At 60.3% G+C, this 7,617-nt stretch overlaps 1 protein-coding gene across 1 annotated transcript in view; it reads left to right on the top strand.

Annotated features, from left to right (window-relative positions):
* The first annotated feature begins 1,302 nt into the window (after window positions 1–1,302).
* Window positions 1,303–7,617, top strand: part of BEND3 (BEN domain containing 3) — a 32,197-nt gene continuing 25,882 nt past the window's right edge. The window contains exon 1 of the mRNA XM_025444638.3: window positions 1,303–1,358. The gene's annotated coding sequence lies outside the window, so the exon portion shown is untranslated. The remainder of the gene's footprint in view (window positions 1,359–7,617) is intronic.

The following is a 7,617-nucleotide window of genomic DNA, read 5'->3' as shown; positions in this document are numbered from 1 at the left end:
GAGCAGCAGATGGGACCATTTGCATTTTTCTTTTTATATTTTTTACTCCGACCGGCAAATTAAAAGAGTTAGGAAAACACACACACGCACACGCACACGCACAAAACACCTACATCCTCATTGTTTGCCAAACACGTAAACGTGGTTTCAACTGCTGGATCGGGCTTCCCTGACCTTCACACGCCACACCCCTTGCAAGTCCCCGGGACTTCAGAGAATGCCCGAGGGGTAGGTTTCGGGTCGGCCAACTTGCAACCCACGGCGCCCGGAGCTGGAGGGGAGGGGAGGGGAGGGGAGGCTGGGCTCGGCCCCGGCCCAGCGCGCGGGGGGCTCGTGACCGCGGACACCCCGCGGCCGCTCCGTGCTCGGGGCTGCGAGCGCGCGCTCCGGAGCCTCGGGCCGCGTCCGCCTCAAACACCCCGAAACTTTCGGGCTGCGAGGCTCGGCTCGGCTCGGGCTCCCCCCCCCCGCCGGGGGGCGGCCCCCCCGCCCGGGGCAGTGGCCAGGGCCGGCGTCTCCCGCGCCCCCGCCGGGCTGCAGGCGGGCCGGGCCGGGGCCCCCCGGAGGGGGTGGGGTGCGGGGTCCCGGCGCCCCCAGGTCTTTGTGCGCATCGCGGCGCGGGAACCCCCGCCCGGAGGGGAGGGGAGGGGAGGGGAGGGCCACGGCCGGGCTGCCACCCACCGGGCAGGGACGCGGGCGCGAGGGGAGGAGACGCCTCGCACAGTCGCCGTCCCGCGGAGGGGCAAAAAAAAAAAAAAAAAAAAAAAGTGGAAAAAGAGGCTTTTCAGGTCCAACTCCTCGGGGCTGGGCCACCGCGCTGGGAGCCATGGCTCGCGGGGGGCGGCCACGCGGCGCGCAGGCACGTTGCCGGCCGCGCTGCCCCGGGGCGCGCCGTGGGTCCGCGGCCCCCGCCCCGCCCCGCCCCCGCCCCGCGCGGGCCCACGTGCAGCGGCGCCCGACGAGCGCGGGGCCGGCGGGTCCCCGGGGCGCGCCCCAGCCCCAGCCCCAGCCCCCGCCCCCGCCCCAGCCCCCGCCGCCGCCGGTCCCGCGTGTGCCCCGCTGAGGGGGAGGGGAGGGGCGGGCGGGGTGGGGGCGGAGGGGTTGTGGTTCCACTGCAGCGGGGGCTCCTGTGTCCTTGTGCGGAAATGACACACGGAGTCCCGTCACGTCACGCGAGAGCGCAGCGCACGGACACACACAAAGAGGGGAAAATACACGGCGCCCTCCCGCCGCCCCCAGCGCCTCCCGGGCCGCGCCGCCCGCCCCCGCCCCCGGCCCGCGCCCCCCACCCCCCCACCCCCACGTGGCGCCCGGCCTCGGCGCGGGCCGCTCGGCGAAGTACACAACTCGCGCCCCAGGTGAGTGCGGCGCGGACCGGGCTGCGGCGCCCGTGCCGGGGCGGGGGCGGGGGCGGGGGCGGGGGCGGGAGCGGGGGCCGCGGCCGGGGCGGCGGGAGCCGGGGCAGGGCCGGGCAGGGCCGGGCAGGGGGCGCGCAGGGGGCCGCCCGGAGCGCGCCCGCCGGGAGCGGCGCCCCCACCCCCCCGCGGGCCGGGCCGGGCCGGGCCGCCGGGGCCCCACGGGCTCGCCGCGCCCATTGTGCCGCGCGCCCCTTTGTGCCCGCTCGGAGCGCGGAGCGCGGCGGCTCCATGGCGTTCGGGCAGCGCGCGCCGGCGGGCGGGGGGACGCGGAGTGGAACGGCCCGCGCCGCCGCCGCCTCCACCACCGCCGCCGCCGCCGCCGCCGCCGCCGCCGCCGCCGCCGCCGCCCCACTCGCGCCGTGCGCGGGCCCCGCACCCCCGCCCGGCGCCGCGATGGAGCGGCCGCGGCGGCCGGAAGGCTCGGCGGAGCCGGCGCTGGGCTCGGCGGGGCTGCGGCGGGGCTCGCGGCTCGGCGTGTGCGAGGGGGTGTCGGGGCGGGCGCAGGGGGCGGGGACTGGAGGGCGCCGCCGAGCGGGGAGCCGGAGGCCGGAGGAGCCCCCGTTCGCAGGGACGCTGCCTCCCGAGTCTGCAAATGGAGCTGGGCCGGCGGCGGCGGCGGCGGCGGCGGCGGCCGGGAGCGGGCGGGCACGGGCCCCGCCGCCAGGGGGCGCAGCACCCCCCCCCCCCCCCCCCCGCCCCGGGCCGTCCACGGCGCGGTTCGCGCTTCCCGCTGCCCGGGAGCTGGAGGCGGGCCCGGCGCCCTGGGTGTGCGCACCCGGCCTGGCGCGAGGCCTTCCCGGCCCCGCGGGGTGCAGCCCGGGCGCCCGCCGCTGCTCGCCGCCCCCTTCCCTCTCGCTGCAGACGCGGGTTCCCACGCAGGCTTTGCCCTCGCCCGGCCGCGAGCTGGGCTGCAGCTCCCCCGGGGGGGGCCTTGGCTCTGCTTTATTTAACGAGGTGTTTGTACGGGGGTGAGAGGGCGGCGGCCCAGGTGGCCCGGCTGGGACCCTGTCCCCCCCCCCCCCATCCCGCACCGGCTACCGGGCGAGGTGCACGGGGCGCGGCTGCTAATGTTCAACTTCCCAAAGGGACTTGTGACGGGCCGCCGCGCCGGGGAGCTGTGGCTGCGGGAAACTGAGGCCAGGGAGTGAGCTCTCCGCCGGCTGGGGTGTCTGAGAGAGGAAAGGAGGAGGTTCTTTTGTTATCCGCACCCCCACCCCCTCGGTTTTTGTTCTGTTTTGGTTAATCACCCGTCCGTAGCTCACGGTTTCATATCACCCTAGAGGACCCCGCCAGGCCCTCGCCCTCCCTGCAGAGGCGCCTGCACACTCCTGCGTCCTCCCCGCGTTGCATCCCCAGCCACTAACCCGGTGCCTGATGGTGCAGTAGGTGCTCAGTAAACACTTGCCAGAGGAGTGGAGAGCCTCTTGGGTTCCACAAGGAGGCCGGGGCCGGTGCAGCCCACCCCTGCCCGGGGGTCCCCTGGGGTCCGCGTGGCCCTTGAAATGAGATTCACGGATCAAACCAGAGCATTTAATATCGGTCACGTAAAAACTCCCACCACTGAATGTGGGTTTTTTTTTTTTTTTTTTAATATGTACTTACTTATTTTACTGGAGACACCTATTCCCTCCATGAAGTAATGTAACAAAAGTTTTATGACCTTCCCTTTAGTTACAGCAAAGAAGAGGGACCAGTTAGGACCTAGTAGGATGATCATCCCAATAACCTGTTGATGGGTGTACCACGTTGCCCCATTTATCAATACCGTCCCCCTTTTGGTCACTTCCAGGTTCCTAAGCATCCTTTGCAGGAGCGGAGGAATTGCAGAGTGTGTAATAATTACGAAGAGAAAAATTAGAATCAACCCTGACAGATTTGATTAGGTGAAAATGTAATCTCTGCATCACGTCCCACCTGCCGCTTTTTAGAACTGACTGAAAAAAAAAAAAAAAAGCCCCTGAAGCAATGAGGAAGGAAACAAGAAGCTTTTATGAATTGAATTGACACCACGATGAAAAATCTGGGGATGTGTCTTTTAAATACCTCAGAATTTTATAATGGAGAAACACAAGAAGGTTGCTAGCCAACCAGCAAAAATAACTTGGTGTTTAGTGTATGGGAGGTTGGGGTGTAGCGTTTTTTTTTTCCTGGCACCTGATTGTGATGACAGGTGGTGAATTATAGTTGCTCCCCTTATTATTCATTGTGCTACCTGCCGGCTAAAGGAAGTTTGGGGAATTATTTGTAGAATTGATCTTCTGGTTGATGGGACTTTGTATCCTCCCCTTGCTGGTGGTTACAGGGATGTATATATGTGGTTATCTTTCACAGAACTGTGCACCCCTCCCCCCAGAGAGGAAATCTTACTGTATGACATAGATATATATATTTAGGATTTTATTTATTTATTTGAAAAGGAGAGAGAACACAAGCAGGGGGAGAGGCAGATGGAGAAGCAGACTCCCCACTGAGCATGGAGCCCAATGTGGGGACTCCATCCCAGGACCCTGGAATCATGACCCAAGCTGAAGGAAGATGCCCAACCAGCTGAGCCACCCATGTGCCCCAGTGTTTTTGTTTTTTTAAAGATTTTATTGATTTGAGAGAGAGCACAGAGGAAGAGGGAGAAGGAGAAGTAGGCACCTCGCTGAGCAGAGAGCCAGATGCGATGCGGGACTCGATCCCGGGGCCCTGGGATCATGACCTGAGCCAAAGGCAGATGCTTAACCAACTGAGCCACCCAGGTGCCCCTTAATAAGATTTAATGTCACGTAAAAACACACACCCCCCCAAATGGGATATTTTATGTGCTTTGTGAGCATCACTTTGGTCTTGTTGTTTCTTTCCCGGTTCAGATTGGACAGTTGTTCTTGCGCTCCCCCACCCCTCGCCTTCCCCAGTATTTCTTGCAACATTATTTCAGCTCAGAGCTCATGTGGTTTCTGGAACTAGCTGCCACACATGACCCCCACATGCCATGCTAAGAGTGTTCCGTGCTGGCATCGGGCCTTCCATATGTCAAACAGGAGAGGTGCTATTTTACTTGGAGTGGTGGTTCATGCCTGGCGTGTTAGTCACTAAGTGATCGGACCTTTTACTTTTGTTTTACTTACTAATTTATTAAAAGATTTTATTTATTTATTTGACTGAGAGAGCGCACAAGCAGGGGGAGTGGCAGGGAGAGGGAGAGGGAGAAGCAGACTCCTGGCCGAGTAGGGAGCCTGACATGGGGCTCGGTCCCAGGACCCTGGGATCATGACCTGGGCCGAAGGCAGACGCTTAACTGACTGAGCCCCCAGCCGCCCCCGAGTGATTGTTTTAGCGCTGAGTTTTTCTCAGCAGCTCACCTGGTAACCTGCCCACACCTCCTTTTCAATCCAGCTTGAAACACGGGTTTTGAAGTCAATCCTCTTAGTTTTTTGTTCTCTACCAGTGGCCCCGCTCCTCTCATTTTCAGTATCAGTGGGCAGTGAAATGCAGTTGCATCAGTATCTATAAGGGCACTGATTGCTCAGTTTGAATAAATTACTTATTGGTTAAATTTTTAAGTTTTTATTTATAGGAGTCCTGTCTCCACCCAACCTGGGGCTCAAGCTCACACCCCAGAGCTGGAGAGTCACCTGCTCCTCCAGTGGAGCCGGCCCCTGGCCGTGGGTTTGAGCATGGAAGCTGGTGAATGGAAGGCCGGAGGCTTGGGCTTGGGGGGGTATTTACACCAGACTCTGCCCCACCTCTAATTAGCTCATGTGGTCACAAGACCATGCACTCGAAAAAGTGGGAAGTACAGAGCAAACTCAGCTTGTACCTCCTAGGAAAATTAGTCACCACTGTACAGTCAGTCACATGGGTGACTGCTGGGGTGTGCTGGCCCTCTTTTCCTCCTTGAGCCCCAGCTTCTGGGTGCCCAGGTTAAAGTTGTAAGTCTGGTGCCTCTTACAGGTTGATGTCTGAGGAAGGGACCCCTCCTGGGCCCCAGGAAGGTGCTAACGGTAACGGCCTAGCCATGGCCTAGCCGAGGAGGGCGTCACGCGCAGTCACGCTCAGGCCGGACCGCAGGCAGGCATGCTGGAAGACGTGGTTGTGCTCTAAGGAAGGCAGCAACAATTACAGCTCTAGAACACTCGGGGGAAAATTGCCCTGGTTTTTGCGAGGACTGGTATTTTTCAGACTGCATTTGCAGATGTGTCTAAAAATAAAAACAAATTGCAAACATGTCCTGCAAGTCCCAGGGGCAGGATGCCACTGCCAAGAGGGCCGAGTTCTGAGAGCCCCAGGACTCCCAGCCGGTCCTGTAAACGCAGAGACCCGAGCCCCGCAAGAGCAGATGGCATGGGAACATTCCTTCTGTCCTTAGGGAGAGTATTTTATTTGATTCCATCCCCTTCCAGTTAGTTTTGCTGTGCCTTTTATTTAAAAGAAAAATTACTAAACTTTTATTTTAAGTTACTAAACTTTTAAAAGCTTTGAGCCATATTAATTTTGCAGCTTTAAAATATATCCACTGTTAAGATGACTCTGAAAATCTTTTCTTTTTTTTTTTTTAAAGGTTTATATCGGATAACATTCACTAAATGCAATGTGCCAGTCATTTTCTCCTTTGTAGTTTTTGCAAAAATTCTCGGGGTAGTGTAGTGTGTTGAGCTCCATTTTACAGAAGAAAGAACCAGGGCCTGGTAAGCAACTTGTCCCGGGTGTTAATAAGCTGAACAGAGGCGGAGCCAGGGTTTTAACCCGAATCTTTCTAACCCTAGAGTTCAGTAGGGAATTCCCTTTTCTTCGGGATCAGCTGCACTTGTCCCTACTCTGGTGGTCCAAGGGCCCATCTGGCCAGGTGGCTTGCTCAGCATCAGAGCCCAGCCTGCAAACCGGCGCTCAGTGGGAAGGCAGGAGGCAGAGTGTGGGATGGCCCTGCCCCATTTGGTCCAGCTCTTTCTGGAAGGCTCCAATGAGGAGCCTGAGTCCACCCTGCTTCCTTCCCTCTTTTTGCTTTCTCTGATGCCTTCTCCGCTGCTCTCCCTGCTTCTCCACCTGCAAAATCAGAGGGCTCTTGTGAGGATTCCGTGGGTTAATATGTAAAACAGACCGAGGAGCCAGCACTGCAGAATGTGAGCTGTTGTCCTCCTTTCCTGTGCTTAATTTTTAAAGTCGATTTGACAGGGGCGCCTGGGTGGCTCAGTCAGTGACCTTTGGCTCAGGTCATTGATCCCAGGATCCTGGGATCGAGCCCCCACCTGGGGCTCCCTGCCCTGCGAGGAGTCTGCTTCTCCCTCTCCCTCTGCCCCCACCCCCCCCACTCATGTTCTCGCTTGCTCTGCTCCCTCTCACTCTCTCTCTCTCTCAAATACATACACTTGGGGGATCCCTGGGTGGCTCAGCGGTTTAGCATCTGCCTTTGGCTCAGGGTGTGATCCCAGGGTCCCGGGATCGAGTCCCGCGTCAGGCTTCCCACAGGGAGCCTGCCTCTCCCTCTGCCTATCTCTGCCTCTCTGTGTCTCTCAGGAATAAATAAATAAAATCGTAAAAAAAAGATACATACACTTAAAAAATAAATAAAATCACTATGACGAGTGTCACAAAGTCAGATCAGTTGTGACGGCTGTGAAAGGGATGAGGTGAGTTTTTGTTAGACCATAAACTTAAGTCCTGAGTGTGTCTTCCGCAGGTTACCTCGGAACGGATCCGAGCGTATTTCCTCGGCGTTAGCCTTTGTGTGAGGCGACACTGTTGAGCCACCGGCTGCGGGGTCTCCGGCTCCCAGCCCAGGGCTCTTCTGGGCCGCCGGGGAGAGTTGGCCTCCCTGCTCTGGAAACGGGCCTTGGGAGGTGCGGAGGATCCGATCGGGGCCGCAGGGGCCTGGTCTTCCGGACCACACCTCAGCCCGGTGGCCTGCGCCGCGTTCGGCGGCCGTTTCCGAGGGAGAGGGCCGGAGTCCTGAGTCAGCTGGCTGCGCCCCGAACCTCGAGGTTTCAGGAAGCCCAAGTACTTCCCATTTCTGGGCCGCTGCTGGTCCTGTGCGAGCCCTGGCCGGCCGCAGGCCCTGGCGCCTCCCTGCTCCCACGGGCGCAGATTCTCCGGGAGGAACGTGCTGGAGAGGACCCCTGGCCACTCCCAGCCCCGGCTGAGCAGCACGGGAGCGCGTTGTCCTTTGCACACCTGTGGGACACTCAGGGAGGAGACCGTGCCCCTGTAAAGGCAGTGG

Source organism: Canis lupus, chromosome 12 (genome assembly GCF_003254725.2).
Source record: "Canis lupus dingo isolate Sandy chromosome 12, ASM325472v2, whole genome shotgun sequence".
Classification (NCBI taxonomy): Eukaryota; Metazoa; Chordata; class Mammalia; order Carnivora; family Canidae; genus Canis; species Canis lupus.
The sequence above is the reverse complement of the archived record's forward strand: the minus strand, read 5'-3'. Positions and strand labels throughout refer to the sequence as shown.